This window comes from Mastigoproctus giganteus, chromosome 11, assembly GCF_048544385.1.
Source record: "Mastigoproctus giganteus isolate SK-2022 chromosome 11, ASM4854438v1, whole genome shotgun sequence".
Classification (NCBI taxonomy): Eukaryota; Metazoa; Arthropoda; class Arachnida; order Uropygi; family Thelyphonidae; genus Mastigoproctus; species Mastigoproctus giganteus.
In genome coordinates this window covers 57,702,882-57,718,526 of record NC_143585.1, presented here as the reverse complement: position 1 = coordinate 57,718,526, position 15,645 = coordinate 57,702,882, and the positions used below count along the sequence as shown (strand labels likewise).

Genomic DNA, 15,645 nt, shown 5'->3' with positions numbered 1-15,645 from the left:
TAGATGTGCAGAAATTTGCCTTTAGCCAGCGAGTGGTTGATTGCCGGGACAAACTTCCATCTGTTGTGGTAGTTGATAGCTTAAATAAATTCAAGGAAAAACTAGACAAGTGTTTAGAGGGAATGGATGGTGAAATGACATGTGCTTTTTCTTTTCTTTCTTTTTTTTTTTTTACTACTGCTGTATAATCTTGCATTTCTTGCATAAAATGCCATTAATAATTGCTAATGACAGTAATCAGGACATGTTTCAAAAGGATCTGGATAAGCTGAACAGACGGGCTGGAAAATGGCAGTTCCAGTTTAACAGTGACAAATGCAAGGTACTGCATTTGTGTAACAGTAATCCCAGAGGGACATAAAATCTTAGGAAGTGCAGCCAGTTGACATGGGTGGACAGTGCAGTGTCGAGTCAGTTTGGTGTGACATAAGCACTGGGAAAGCAAAATTGAGAGTTTATTGATTTGGTTTGATTGCTTTATTCATATGGTAACAGTTGCTGCCAACAGGATAATGCACCGTGTCATAATGTACAGATCATTTGTGAATTTCTTTTATGATCATGATAGTAACTTTGCCATATATCATTGGCTTGTCCATTCACTGGAGCTTAACTAGGTTGCACATCCTAGTAATCATACTGAGGTGGAACAAGCTGTTCATAGCAGGGGGTTCTCTATCATTGTCCTGTCTAAGGCAATCTGGGATCTGATTGCGTGTGCATAGGCTAGTATTGCTTTGGAATGTTTTCAGCATCTTTTGGAGTTTATTCTTTGACTTCACTTGCTGCTCTGCTCTCTTTCTAGCACCACAGTTTACATTGTATATTTTAATTTAGAAGTTTCTAACTTGAAACTACTTTGAAGACTAAAGGAGGTGCTGTTTGCTATTAGGTCAGTGTTCCTAATAAATTAGCCTCTGTTTTTTTTTTTTTTTTCATATTTTTGAAAATGTCAGCAGTATGATAAGTGTTGTTATAAAAATGAAGCAGTGTTTTTAATTGCAATACTTATTTAAAAATTGTACCATCATTTCATTTAATTTCATAGAATAATTCATGTGTTGCCCTCTGAATAAACTCTGTAGGAAGCACTATAAGTAAATTAGTGAAAATTTCTCGAAGTTTGTACTTTGCAGTAACTACCCTGGTGAGAAACGTGAGAGCAGAAGATTGTAAAGCTGTAAACATTTTCATGTGGTCACATGATGGGCTTGGTAGCATTTGTTGGCTTCTTTTTTTGAATTTAGCCGGTGATTTTTGTGATTTCCAACTTGCTGCTTGCACTGGTGTTGGCACCATTATCGTTGAACTTGCCACCATTGTATAGATTGATACGAAATAGCATAATGTATATCTCTGATGGCATAACATAAAACTAGATAGCATAATACATAGAACTGTATTAGGAATCTGTTAACTTAGTATAGTATTAATCTTATTTAATTTTCATTGGTAAATTAAATAAGATTAATAATCAATAGAATTTATTAACTATTAATTGTTTAATTAAACTGTATTTAAATGGAAATCATGACCCAGACTAGAGCTGTGAAGCAAAAATCACAGAGTAGCAGGAGTGCTGTGGCTTGGGGGAGAAATGAAGGGTGTGATTCTCCAATGCATCATTCTCAAAAAAAGTGTGAAATGTTTGCGGACATTTCAGGAACAGGACATGATCTAGCGAAGGAGGATGTCTTGTGTGCGTGCGTGTGTGCGCGCGTGCGCACACGCTATGTGCCTTGAGTGCCAAGAAATTAGGTGCCAACTCAGTGTTCTGATGGGCATCTATGAGAGTTTGAGGTGTAGTGTAGATACCCTCAAAGAAATTAATATGAGTAGCCCATCAAGCTTTCAGCTGCCCAACTCAATGGCAGAGCTCACTTCTGTGCAGCAGGCAACGTGGAGAGGCAATCTCCAAGGCAGAATGCGCTGGTCCCACAGGAGCTAGTTATTGTCGGTGACTATTGTCAGGGAGACGGGGAATATATTATGCAAAAAGGATAGGTGGAACAGGACCAGGGTATGTCTGCCAGGGGCAAAAGTTGATGACATAGAGCAGATATCATCTTTTAAGGACACAAAAGGTGATACTGTTATACACGTTGGCAGTAATGACCTTAAGAGTAAGAAATCTGCAGATTTAATTAGTAAGTACAGGTCAATGTTAAAAATAAAAGTCGCAAGGTAGGGATGAATTTGAAAGTGTTTGCAATTCAGCCCATACACAATGGGATGTAGTATATATAATGGGAGCCTTGTCAATCAGTTCGGCCCTGGAGAGATTGTGCAAGGTTCATGGGGTATAATTTTTTTCAGCGTGATCTGTGCTTGTTAACTGGAGAGACTGTTTTTAAAGGTATGGGCACACTTAAAGCAAGAATATTTGCTGATGCTATAGAGGCAGTGTTAGGTGGCTCAGAAAACTGCTAGCTTGGGGGGAATACATAGACTAAAAGATTAACAGTGGCTGCAGGCAGAGGTGAAAGTGATTCTTGCAATGCTTCTATTGGAATGAGCAGCAGCCTGGAAAGCAAGTTGCTGGGGATTTCCAGGACTGCTGGGAGTCATAGTGAAACAAGTAAATACATGGGCTGTGTTAGGGTAATTAAGAGTGGAAACAGGTGCATGTGTACTTGCATGTACACCAAATCTAGAAATATAGTTAATAAATTGGATGAGTTTGAAGGGCGCCTGCGTAGCCAGGTGGGAAGGAGCAGCAGTGCGTAACATGCACTTCTTGATTAGACCAGGATTTGATCCAGTCACCACCAAATATGGAGGATGCAGAAAGGTCAGGGAATGACCACTGCATATTCCCAGAGCAATGTGGCCTTAGTTGCTAATGCTCCTAAAAACCAAATAACAAACAAACAACATGAGTTTTGAAGTGCTGGTCAAGACATCAAAGGTGGATATTGTTGGGATATCAGAGATGTAGTGTCATAAAGATATATGCAGTGAGAAATTGAATTTGAGGACTACAATGTGTACAGAAAGGATATACAGGACAGGAAAGGAGGAGGGGTTATGCTGTTAGTTAAGAAAGACATAAAATTTAACGAAGTGCATCCACTTGACATTGGCGGACAGTGCAATGTCAAGTTTGGTGTTGACATAAGCACTGGTAAGGGGAAAATGAGAGTAGGTGTGTGTTATAGGCCTAATGAATTTGATGAGTACAGTGAGCAATTGTGCAGAGAAATAGTGGGCCAGTAAATCAGAATGTCTTATTATGGTGGATTTTAACTTTCCAGATATTGACTGTAACTTGTTGGTTGGTCACTCACTCACTAGCAAGACTTTTGTCAATTTATTGGATGACTTTTTTTTCTACAGCAATATGCTCGAGAGGCAACCAGAGGGAGTAATACTCTTGATCTGATTATCAGCAGTGATTATTCATGCATTAAGAATTTGCATATAAAGAAATCACTAGATGATAGTGATCACAGTGTACTGATGTAGTATTTACTTAAAGATGTAACTACCATCAAGGGTAAGGGGATGAGCTTTTGCTTTCGTAAAGATGACTGCAGGTCTCAGACAGTTTTTAAATTCTATACAGTGGGATCACTTGATGTTAACAATGGTGAATTCTTAATGGGAAGCCTTCAGGGACTTAATCTTGAAAGCTACTAGGCTTTTCATACTACCCAAGAAATACTGTTTAAAGTTTACTCCTAAGTGGATGTCAGATGGAATTAATGAGGCTCGTGGAAGAGAAAAATGCATGGTATGCATATAAATTATAAGGCCTATGGCTTCTGTGTCTGTAACCAAGTCACAAAGGAGGTTAGGCAGGTGAAGGCAAATTACGAGAAATATTTGGCTAAGGATGCAAAGAAAAACAGCAAAGAGTTCTAGAGTTATGTAAACTCTAGATGGAAAGGGATGAATCAGTTTGGTCCACTTAATATAGATGGTTTGACTATTGATGATCATGCTCAGGTAGGTGATAAACTGAATGAGTATTTTGCATCTACATTCACACATGAGGAGTTATTCAAGGAGGAGAATGACGGAAGTTTATCAAACTGTACCAGGGTGCCTAATGATTTTGAAATAACTGAGAGCAAAGTGGAGGAGAAAATGTTGAAGTTAAATATAAGGAAGGCACCTGGGGTGGATGGAATCTATCCAGTTATATTAAAGGAGGCAGCAAAGGAAGTAAGCCAACCCTTAGCCAGAATTATGAGAGCTTCCTTAGACTCAGGGGAGGTCTCCATGGACTGAAAGTGTGCAAATGTATCCCCAATTCACAAAGGGAGGTTGGTGACATAAGTAACTATAGACCTGTTAGTCGAACTTGTGTTCTGAGGAAAATAATGGAGTCACTGGTTAAAGAAGCATTGCAGGATCATCTAGACAAGATTACAGTAGTAATTAAAATTACAGTTTGTTAATGAGAGGTCTTGTCTGACCAATTTTATTGGATACTATGATGTGGTCACAAAGGAACTGGATGCAAAAATAATTTTGATATCATATACTTGGATTTCAGGAAAGGTTTTGATACGTTGCATATGGAAGTCTACTGTATAAATTGGAGTAGTATGGCATTAAGGGCAAGTTGCTAAAATGGATAAAAGAATGGTTGAGTGAGAGAAGACAGAGATTGGTTATCAATGGACACTGCTCTTTATGCACTGATGTTATTATTAGTGGAGTTCCCCCGGGGTTCAGTGCTGGGCCCATTGTTGTTTTGTGTATTCATCAAGGATATTGATGAGGGTATATTAGGCTTAATGTCCAAGTTTGCAGATGATACAAAGGTTGGCAGGGTTGTTAATGACAGTAGAAACAGCTACTGAAAATGGATCTAGATAAGGTGGACAAATGGGCTGAGAAGTGGCAACTGAAGTCTAATATTGACAAAAGGAAAAGTACTGCATATGGGTAGCAGTAACCCAAGAGAAATGTACCAACTGTGTGGTACTACACTCAGGGAAGTGGAGAGTGAAAAAGACCTGGGGGTAATTGTGCAGTCAGATATGAAGTTTGCTGAGCAGTGCAGATGGGTTGCCAGAGCAGGTCATGGAGTCTTGTCAATGATATGTAGCAATTTTGCTAGCAAGGACAAGGAGGTTATTATCCTGTTGTACAAGGCAGTGGCGAGGCCACACCTTGAATACTGTGTACATGTCTGGATGGTTCATTTTAGGAAGGATGTAGAGTTGGTAGAACGAGTACAAAGAAGGGCAACAAGATTGGTGAGGAGAAGAAAGGGGTGCTCTTACTAAGGTAGGCTTAAGTTCTGCAAATTGCACCTGGATACTAGGCACATGTGATATGATGATCTGTTTGAGGTGTATAAGGCCTTGAATGGGTTGAGCAATCCCAGTGCTGATGGGATTCTTCCTCTTGCTTAGATCAAGAACCTGAGGGGGGCATAGATTCAAACTGAGTAAAGACAGTTGTAGAGCAGATTTGTGGAAATTTGTCTTTAGCCAGTGGGTAGTTGATTTGTGGAACAGACTTCCATCTCTTGTTGTGAAAGTTGATAGCTTAAATAAATTTAAGGCTGAGCTGGATAAGCATTTGAAGTGAATAGATGAGTGAAATGGGAGGGGTTATTTTTATTTATTTTTTTTTTTGGATGATTCTGCGTAAGCTTTATTTCTTGCATCATACGCCTCTGCTAATGCTAATGATAACATAAACACAGCAGAAGGCTGCCTTGGTCACTTTGGTAAACTAATTGTGTTTAGTTGCTGTTTTGTGTCTATGGCTTTTGAGAGTTTCTTGCATGATCGATTCTGAATAGCAATGCCTTCACACTTTCACATTTAACTTCATTGAGTGTCTTGGTTAGCACTGTCCATTTCTTCTTTTGAAGAGTATCCATAGTATAGTTAAGTGCTGTAATTTACATATTTTTTATTCTGTTTTAAATTTTAAAGTATCTAAATGTTATTATATGGAGACTATTGTAATACAATTGCATATATGAGGTCTGTTTAAAATGTATCCAGGTTATGCACATTGTTAAAAGTTGAGATAAAAGAGTGCATTGCAACGAATTATGGTGTGTTTAGATGTATCTGATCATTACCTCTATGCACAATCTGTTATTGACAGATTGTGCTGATAACAGAGACAAGTTTTCACAACTCGTATTTCAAAATGTTGAAGAGCACTGAAAGCATTGTGTGTGTGTCATTTCAAAGAGGGGTGCCTCTGTAGCCAGGTGGGCAGGAGCAGCAGTGCGTAGCACATGCTTCTTGATTAGACCGGGGTTCGATCCTGTGACCACCAAATACGGAGGATGCGGAAAGGTCAGAGAATGACCATCGCATATCCCCTGAGCAATATGGCCTTAGTTGCTAATGCTCCTGAAAAAAAAAAAAATTTCAAAGAGGGTAGTGAGGAATTTGTCAAAAGTGATCCGTGATCTGGATGGCCCCAAACTTCAGGTTTTAAAAAAAATTGTCTCAGGTGCAAACTTTGGTATGAAATGACTGTTGGATCACATCATTCCCTTTTAACAAAATCTCTGAACATAAGCCATGTCACCGACTGGGCTAGCCAGGTGGTTAAAGTGCCTGCCTGGCACTTTACGGGTCATGGCTTCGAATCCCGCCTTGGGCTTTGATCAGAGTAAAATGCAGAAACTTTGGGAGGTGCATTATGGCCACAGAAGCTGATGCGCCAACAACTAACAAAAAAAAATAAAATAAAAATAAGCCATGTCTTTGCAAAATACTTGTTTTGGCTGATAATAATGTCTAACAAATCACTTTTGATTTGAATGAATGTGTGGCTGATGATGAGACATTTTTGAAACACTACAACTGGAGATAAAACATGGTTATATGCATATGATCTTAAAACCAAACAGCAGTCATTGCAGTGGAAATTTTCTTCTTCCCCCAAATAAACAGTGCTTCAATCACACAAAATAAAGGTCACGTTGCTGTTATTTTTTTGACTGTGAGGGTATTGTTCACTACAAATATGCTTGAGGGATAAACAGTTAATAAAGGGTTCTAAATGGAAGTTCTGAGTCACCTTGATATAGTTTGAAGGTGATCAGAAAAGTTTTTTGGCCAAACAGAATTACTGAAGTATAGCAACCCTTGTATTTACCAGATATGACTTTATTTTCCTAGACTCTGAAAAAAAAATTAAAGGAATGTTGATTTGAAAAGGTACAAGCAGTGAGGAGTAATATGATATCCCTACTTTCAGTGATTTTGAAATCATCTTTCTAGAACTGCTTCCGAGAGTGGGGAAAACCATTGGGCTAAGTGTGCTGCCTGAGAAGGACACTATTTTGAAGAGAATTATATTATTCTTCCCATATTTTTACTGTCACTGTATCATAGTAGCCTGGATATGTTTTGAACAGACCTTTTAATTTAATATATATATTTCTTTTTGTATATTTGATTCAAGGTAGTGTGAAATTTAAATATAACTAATCAGTATATTTTGTCCACAGATAAGAACTTCATATGACATAAATCATGACAGATGAGTCACTTCTTAGCCCGTGGCTATGAAACAGTTGCAGAACATTACTATTATGCTATCTTTTGGAACAGTGACTGCAGTACTTTCCATGATCTCAGCTATGATTAATTTGTATACCTGCACTCCACTCAGATTAACTTCAAAATTATTACAATTCCAGAAAGTTGCAGGTAAGGTTAGGTTAGGTTAAGATACCAAATCAATAGAAGCTATTCTGATTGTGTAATTCATATTGTAATAATTCTGGTTATTTTATTTCACAAGTTGAATTTTTATGTATATTAAATATGGATTGTGCTATAGGAATTCAGTATTTTTTTTTACAGAAGAGTTATGATTATGTGACATTTAATTGTAATGAGTAATTTCTCAGTTAGTTCTACTGGTTCTTGTCCTCCTTTTAAATACCAGATTCAAATTGTTTTTTATACAGGATATTTCAAATAAAATGCACCGTGGTCTGTCTTGCTTAATTTTAAGTTCAGGCTGTTTGTCATCTGGATCTTTTTCATCACATTTGGACTGACATTTTTGAATTTGACTGCTTTTTTTTCTCAATGGGAAAGTTGTTCCCCGTCTTCAGTTTAGTGTAGTCTAGTCAAAAAATATCATCTCTGTACTTCAGAAATGAATGTAAACTAATTTTAGTTGAAACAAAAATAAAAACAAACAACAGTTACATGATATTCATCCTTCACAATACATTTAGCAGTGAAAAGCTGTATACGTTGCATCATGCCTTCTTGAGTTAAAACTGTTTATTTTTGCTTTTGAAGTTTGTTTGTTATTTTGTTTTTAGGAGCATTGGCAACTAAGGCCATCTGAGTATATGCGGTGGGCATTCCCTGGCCTTTCCTCATCCTCTATATTTGGGGGGTCACAGGCTTGAACCCCGGTCTAATCAAGAAGCGTGTGTTACGCACTGCTGCTCCTGCCCACCTGGCTATGGAGGTGCCGCTTTTGAAGTAATATATTTGTTTTTCACAGAGTAATAGCATGAATTAACTTGTCAGGACTCACACTACTGTCTTTTACAAGTTTTTGTGTTTCTTAGCATTAGCATATGATGCAAAAAAGCAAGCTTATACAGCATCAGCCAAAAAAAAAAAAAAAAAAAAAAAAAAGAAACCCAGCCAGTTTCACCTATCCATTCACTCCAAACGTTTGTCCAATTCATCCGTAAATCTATTTAAGCTATTCCACACTGACAGATGGAAGTTTGTTCCAGCAATTAAGCACTCGTTGGCTAATGGCAAATTTCTGCAAACTTCTTTCTTCAATTTGAATTTATGCCCCCTCAATTGCATAATCTGAGCACAAGGAAGAATCCCATCAGCATGGAGCTTGCTCAAACCATTCAAAGCCGTATACACGTCAATCAGATCATCTTGCAGGTGCCTAGTCTTCAGACATTACCCTGGGGTTTTACTGCTATCCAGTACTTTGCATTTGTCAATGTTAAACTTTAGAATGGCAGATGGGTTGCCACTTCTCAACCCATCTGCCCAACTTTTATAGATTCTGTTGCAGCAGTGTACTGTCATTAACAACCCTACCAACCTTTGTATCATCTGCAAACTTGCTGATTAAGTCTGATATACCTTCATCAATATCATTGATAAATATAGAAAACAACAATGGTCCCAACACTAAACCCTGGAGGACTCCACTAATAACATTATTTCACAAAGAGCATAGTCCACTGATTATCACTCTGTCTTCTCCTACTCAACCAGTGCTTTATCCATAGCAGCAGTTTGCCCTTATGCCATACTGCTCCGATTTGTACAGCAATCTTTTATGTGCAACAGTATCAAAGCTTTCCTTAAATCCAAGTTTATATCAGAATTATTTTTTGCATCCAGTTCCTTTGTAACCACATTGTAGTATCCACTCAAATTGGTCAGGCAAGATTTCCCCTTAAAAAACCCATGCTGTGCCTGAACTATAACTCCAGTCTTGTTTAGATGATCCTGCATTGTGTCTTTAACCAGTGACTCCATTATTTTTTCCCTGTAACGAAGTTATACTAACAGGTCTGTAATTTCTTGTGTCATGCTTTGATCCTCTTTTGTGAATTGGGGATACATTTGGACATCTCCAGTCTGAGGACCTTCCTTGAATTCAAGGATGCTCTCATAATTATGGTGAAGCATTTGCTTACCTCCTTTGCTGCCTCTCTTAATATAATTGGATAGATCCCATCAACCCCGGGCCTTTCTTATGTTAAACTTCAACAATTTTTCCTCCACTTTCCTCTCAGTTATTACAAAATCATTTAGCCCCCTGTTAGAGTTTGATAAACTTTAGTCCTCCACTTCCCTACAGAATTACTCATTTATTCTCCATTGATTCCTCATTCAATTTGTCAGTTGAACCATCGATATCACTTGGACAAATCTGATTCATCCCTTTCCTTCTAGAGTTTACATAAGTGGTCTTTGCTGTTTTTCTTTGCATCCTTTGCCAAGGATTTCTCGTAATTCACCTTCGCTTGCCTAACCTCATTTGTGACTTGATCACTGACTAGCTTATATCTACCATTTGCTTCTATGTCATCTGATAATTTATATGCGTCCCATGCATTTTTCTTTTTTGCCTTTAGTCTCATTAGTTTGTCTGACATCTATTTAGGCCTAAACCGTGAACAGTGTTTCTTAGTTTGCATGAAAAACCTAGTAGCTTCCAACATTAATTCCTTGTATGCTTCTCATTTAGAATTTGTTGTTGGTAACATCATCAATTGGTTCCACTGTATACAATTTAAAACCTTTCTGAAACCACCATAGTCATCTTTACAAAAGCAAAAACCCTTCCATTTACCCCTGATGGTATCTTTAAGTAAATTCCACATCAGTACACTGTGACCACTGCCACTAGTGATTATGTTTTCTGCAGATTCTGATTGCCTGAGTGATCACTGCTGATAATCAGATCAAGAGTATTGCTCCCTCTGGTTGCCTCTCTAGCATTCTGTTCTAGAAAACACTTGTTCGTTGTACTTCTGTTCCGGTTAAAATAATGGAGTCACCGGTTAAAGATGCATTGCAGAATCAGCTAGACAAGACTACAGCAATAATTAGACACAGCATGGTTTTGTTAAGAGAAAGTCTTGTCTGACAAATTTGATGGGATATTATGATGTGGTTACAAAGGAACTGGATGCAAAAAATAATTTTGATATCATATATTTGGATTGTTTCGCATGAAAGACTATTGTACAAATTGGAGCAGAATGGTATTAAGGGTAAGTTGCTACAATGGATAAAAGGAGGTTAAGTGGGAGAAGACAGAGGGTGGTAATCAGTGGGTGCCGCTCTTCGTGGACTAATGTTATTAGTGGAGTCCCACAGGGTTCGGCGTCGGGTCCACTGTTGTTTTGTATATTTATCAAAGATATTGATGAAGGTATATCAGGCTTAATGTCGAAGTTTGCAGATGATACAAAGGTTGGCAGGGTTGTTAATGACAGTAATGGCAGTGTGCTACTGCAACAGAATCTAGATAATTTGGGCAGATGGGCTAAGAAGTGGCAACTGAAGTTTAACCTTGACAAATGCAAAGTATTGCATATGGGTAGAACTAACCCCAGAGAAACGTACCAACTGTGTGGTACTACACTTAAGGTGGTAGAAAAGGAAAAAGACCTGGGAGTAATTGTGCAGGCAGATATGAAGTTTTCTGAGCAATGCAGACAGGCTGCCAGGGCAGGTCATGAGGTTTTGTCAATGATATATAGGAATTTTGCTAGCAGGGAAAAGGAGGTGATTATCCCTGTGTATAAGGCAATGGTCAGGCCAAGCCTAGAGTACTGCGTACAGGTTTGGAGGCCTCATTTTAGGAAGGATGTAGATTTCTTGAGCGTGTACAGAGAAGGGCAACAGGATTGGTGAGGGGAATGAAGGGATCCTCTTACCAAGAGAGGCTTAAGTTCTGCAAATTGCTGTGGCTGGAGACTAGACACCTGCGCGGTGATCTGATTGAGGTGTATAAGGCCTTGAATGGGTTGAGCACGCTGAATTCTGATGGGATCCTTCCAGTTGTTCAGATTACGAACCTAAGGCGGCATAAATTCAAATTATGAAAGGACAGATGTAGAATAGATGTGCGGAAATTTGCCTTTAGCCAGCGGGTGGTTAATTGCTGGAACAAACTTCCATCTGTCATTGTGGAAGTTGATAGGTTGAATTAATTTAAGGAGGAACTGGATAGGCATTTGGAGGGAATGGTGTGTTTTTTTTTTTTTTTTTTTTGGCTGATGCTGCATAAGCTCATACACTTGCTTTCTTGCATCACATGCCACTACTACTACTACTTATCAGAGTTATTAGGCCTATAACATACACTTACATCCATTTTTGCTTTTCCAGTGTTTATGTCATGCCAAACTGATTCAACGTTGAATTGGCCACCCATGTCAACTGGATGCACTTCCTTAGATTTTATGTTTCCTAGCTAACAACATAACTCCTCCTCCCTTCCTATACTGTCTGTCCTTTCTCTGTAGGGTTTGTCTTTTAATTTGTGTGTTTTCCACTGAAATAATTATGGTTTTGAATTGTGTTTAATGCAGAACGTATTCTGCATCCAAGTAAGCGCTTTTTAACTTATTTCCATAGTGTATTTGCTGTTTTCTGAACAGAGTTCTATGCATTGTTGCTAAGGTGTGGATATGGCATCGCCTGTGCCATTGGCATAGAGAATGACAGCTACCTAGCTGAGATTCCTTTTGTTGTTCAGGGATTAACTGGGTATAGATCTGGCATTATTACAATAGATGTAACTAAATTTGTAATTGATAACTCATTAAATAAGGATTGCTAGTATAGTGCTGTATATAATGAAATTGACCGATTTCTTCCCCTCATAAGTATTAAATTTACCCAACTTTGACCTGAACTCAGGAACTACCAACTCTATTAATGAAAATAAGTTACTGCTAGACTTCTCTAACACTAAGATATTTAAAGAAAGCATTAACGATAGGTTAGTAGCTCTTCAACCTCCCCACAAACCAAAATGTCAGAAACTGAAAGTGAAATCTAGGACTTGTCTACAGTTGCACTGAAATGTGCCAATCAAGCAAAGACAGTCTGTCCAAAAAAGCCCCAACAACCCCTAAAAAATTGGAATTTGAGGCCCTCCAACAACTACTATGACTGACCAAGAGCCAGACTTGAAAAATGATAATAATAATAATAATAATAATAATGAAAATGACTCTTCTGATGAAAAAAAAATATACAAAATAAGAATACACAACCTGGTGAATCACCACTAAAGCAATTAATTATGACCAAACTTCAACTAAAAGGATATATGGCTGAATATTCAAACAAATTGCTGCAGCTATGAGGGTCCAGATTATACAGTACTGGATCATGCTGGAAGCGACATTAGATTAGCCTTTATATTGAGAACTGGGTCCTGAAAGCAAAATTGGACATTAAAGAAGCCCAAGAAACTGAAAGGCAAAAGAGTGTTACCACTTGTGCTAACATCCTGAAAAAGAAACCTTTTGCTAAAGACCAACGAGATCTGAGAACAAAAACTACAGAAAGTAAGGAAAGCAAATGGAAAACAGTCAACCAAGGCAGTTAAAACTGCAGTAACCAAAAATCTGCAGCCTCATTTGAAACAGGCAAAGATTAAAGGCATGCAAAAGATTAGAAATAACAGGGTGATAACAGCCAACAAAGAGGATGCCAAAATTTTGACACACCCTGAAATTAAAAATCTAGGACTGATTTCTGAAAAGCCAAAGGAGTAAAAAAGGCTAAAATTTAAGTGATTCTTGCAGTATGGTACTGCTCACTGATCCTTGATCACTATTAATTCAAACATACTGTGATCGAGGTCAATGCGACAGGAGCATATAATATTAAATTTTGAAATTAATTTTTGCTCTGGATCGCTTAAGTCACATTTATGAATAACAGAAAATTTTATAATATTGCGAAGTATTACACTTCCCTACCTGGCTACTTCATAATGCCACCCGGCTGGCAAAATTCATCGTTTTGCTTGGTGCTCAGCAGCTCTTCTGCTGTTGGTGTTGCTGGGGTAACAACTTCATCATCCACCTTCACAAACTCTTCAAATTGTCCAACAAAATCCATATGCTCCTTCAAATTCCTCCATTCCTCAATGTTGATAACGCATTCGTCTGCTGGACCATGTTTTTCGATGATGTTCTCTCCAAAGCCACTCCTTCTGAAGCAATTGATTCTTACACTTGATGCAATACTGTCCCAAGCAATAACAAGATTACGGATAGCATCCAAGACATTCCAATTTGGCTGTAAATTGTTCCCTCCTATGTTGCAGATCAAGTATCTCATCAGGTGGGCTCTATATGCTCTTCTCTTGAGGTTATAAATAATGCCTTGATTCAGTGACTGCATAAAACTGGTGGTATTGGGAGGTAAAAACAACAGCCGTATATTTGTCAACCTAAGTGTCTCGGCGGAATGTGCTGTACAAATATCTGGAATCATCATAGTGTTCCTTTTTTCCACAGCCACTTCTGCCCACTTTTCATAAACAAGATTGAAAAATTTTGGCTGTAAGCCAAGCACTTCTATTGACCTCATAATCACAGGAAAGTTGGTTAACTTCTTTAAAACATCTTTGGAAACTTACCAATCACAAGTGGGCATAGTTTTTCACTGCCATCTGAATTGCAGCATAACAGAATAGTGAGTCTTTGTTTGCTTAATTTTCTACCATGGCAAGACTTTCCTCGATTAGCAAATGTTTTGTTTGGCAGCAAATTATAAAATAAACCTGTCTGAAGGTTAAAATTATCCTTTGCCTCATATTTTTCAAGAATGGAACGTACAGAACACAACCAGTCTGTAGCCCTTTCTTTGTCGACTATTCCAGACTTGCCTCAAACATTTCACAAAACCAGTTATTCCTGTCTTTAAATATTTGGAGCCGGCCACTGCTGTATTTGAAGTCATTAATTCCACGTTACTGAGCTAGATAATTTGCCTTTTCTTGCAAAATTGGACCTGATATTGGCAAATTAGATGCACGCATTTGTTGGTACCACTCAAAAAGGTTTGTTTCGAGCTCCTCGTATTTTCCACATCAAATTCGTTTCTTGTTTTTTATTGCTGCTCCAGTGTCACATGCTTCAAGATTTTTCAGTATCGTAGGTAAAGATGGTAAAGGGATGTTGTATTCCTTTGCATTATCCGTTTTACTTCGATCCATCCTATCAGCATCTTGTATAATTTTCAGTTTAATTTCCAGACTTAATTCTGTCCGTTTATGTTTTGTTGCCATAACACTGCTAGATGAGATTCAATATTTATTTAAGTTGCTGACCTCCACTACAACAGATGGAAGTTTGTTCCAACTATCAGCCACCCGCTGGTTAAAAGGGAATTTCCGCACATCTATTCTACAATTGTCTTTCCTCACTTTGAATTTATGTCCCCCTCAAGTGAGTAATCTGAGCAAGATGAAGAATTCCATTAGCATTGAGCTAATGGGATATGTTTTGTTCTCCTTTATTCACCTGTTGATTCTTAGTACTAGATCTGTTCACTTTGATTCCTAGAACTAGAATTGTTCACCTTTATTTGGGCATTCTTATAACTTGAGGGTCTATCCCAGGCACCATGCAGTGCATTTTTCAGTTGTATATATGTGAGTAAAGTAGGACTACAAATTAAGTGCAACTAGTAAGCAGCATAATAAGAAATTTACTTTGGGTTTTTATCTCTAAAACGTCATATTCAGTTAATTCGTATAGAACAGGTATTTTCAATTAACTGTATTAGTTTCTAGAAGTAACTTTATGCCATGTTATGCCATGTTGACTTTTTTTTTTTTTTTAGCACATGTTTTAGAAAATTCCTTGGCACTGAATGTCTGAAGATCTAGTAGTAGTAATAGAGGCATGTGATGCAAGAAAGCAAGTGTATGAGCATATATAGCATCAGCCAAAAAAAATAAATAAATATTAAAAATTAAAAAAAAAAAATAAATAAATAATTTTACAAAACCATTCCCCCTAAAAGTTTGTCCAGTTCCTCCTTGAATTTATTTAATCTAGCTACTTTCACAACGACAGATGGAAGTTTGTTCCAGCAATTAACCTCCCGCTCGCTAAAGGAAAATCTTTGCACATCTATTCTACAACTGTCTTTCCTCAGTTTG

The 15,645-nt window shown here is 37.8% G+C and overlaps 1 protein-coding gene across 4 annotated transcripts in view; it reads left to right on the top strand.

Annotated features, from left to right (window-relative positions):
* LOC150078026 (sister chromatid cohesion protein PDS5 homolog A-like) overlaps positions 1-15,645 on the top strand; it is a 797,139-nt gene that overhangs the window by 59,089 nt on the left and 722,405 nt on the right. For all 4 annotated transcript variants that reach the window (XM_090384327.1, XM_090384329.1, XM_090384326.1 and 1 more), the window contains exon 2: positions 7,442-7,643. The gene's annotated coding sequence lies outside the window, so the exon portion shown is untranslated. The remainder of the gene's footprint in view (positions 1-7,441; positions 7,644-15,645) is intronic.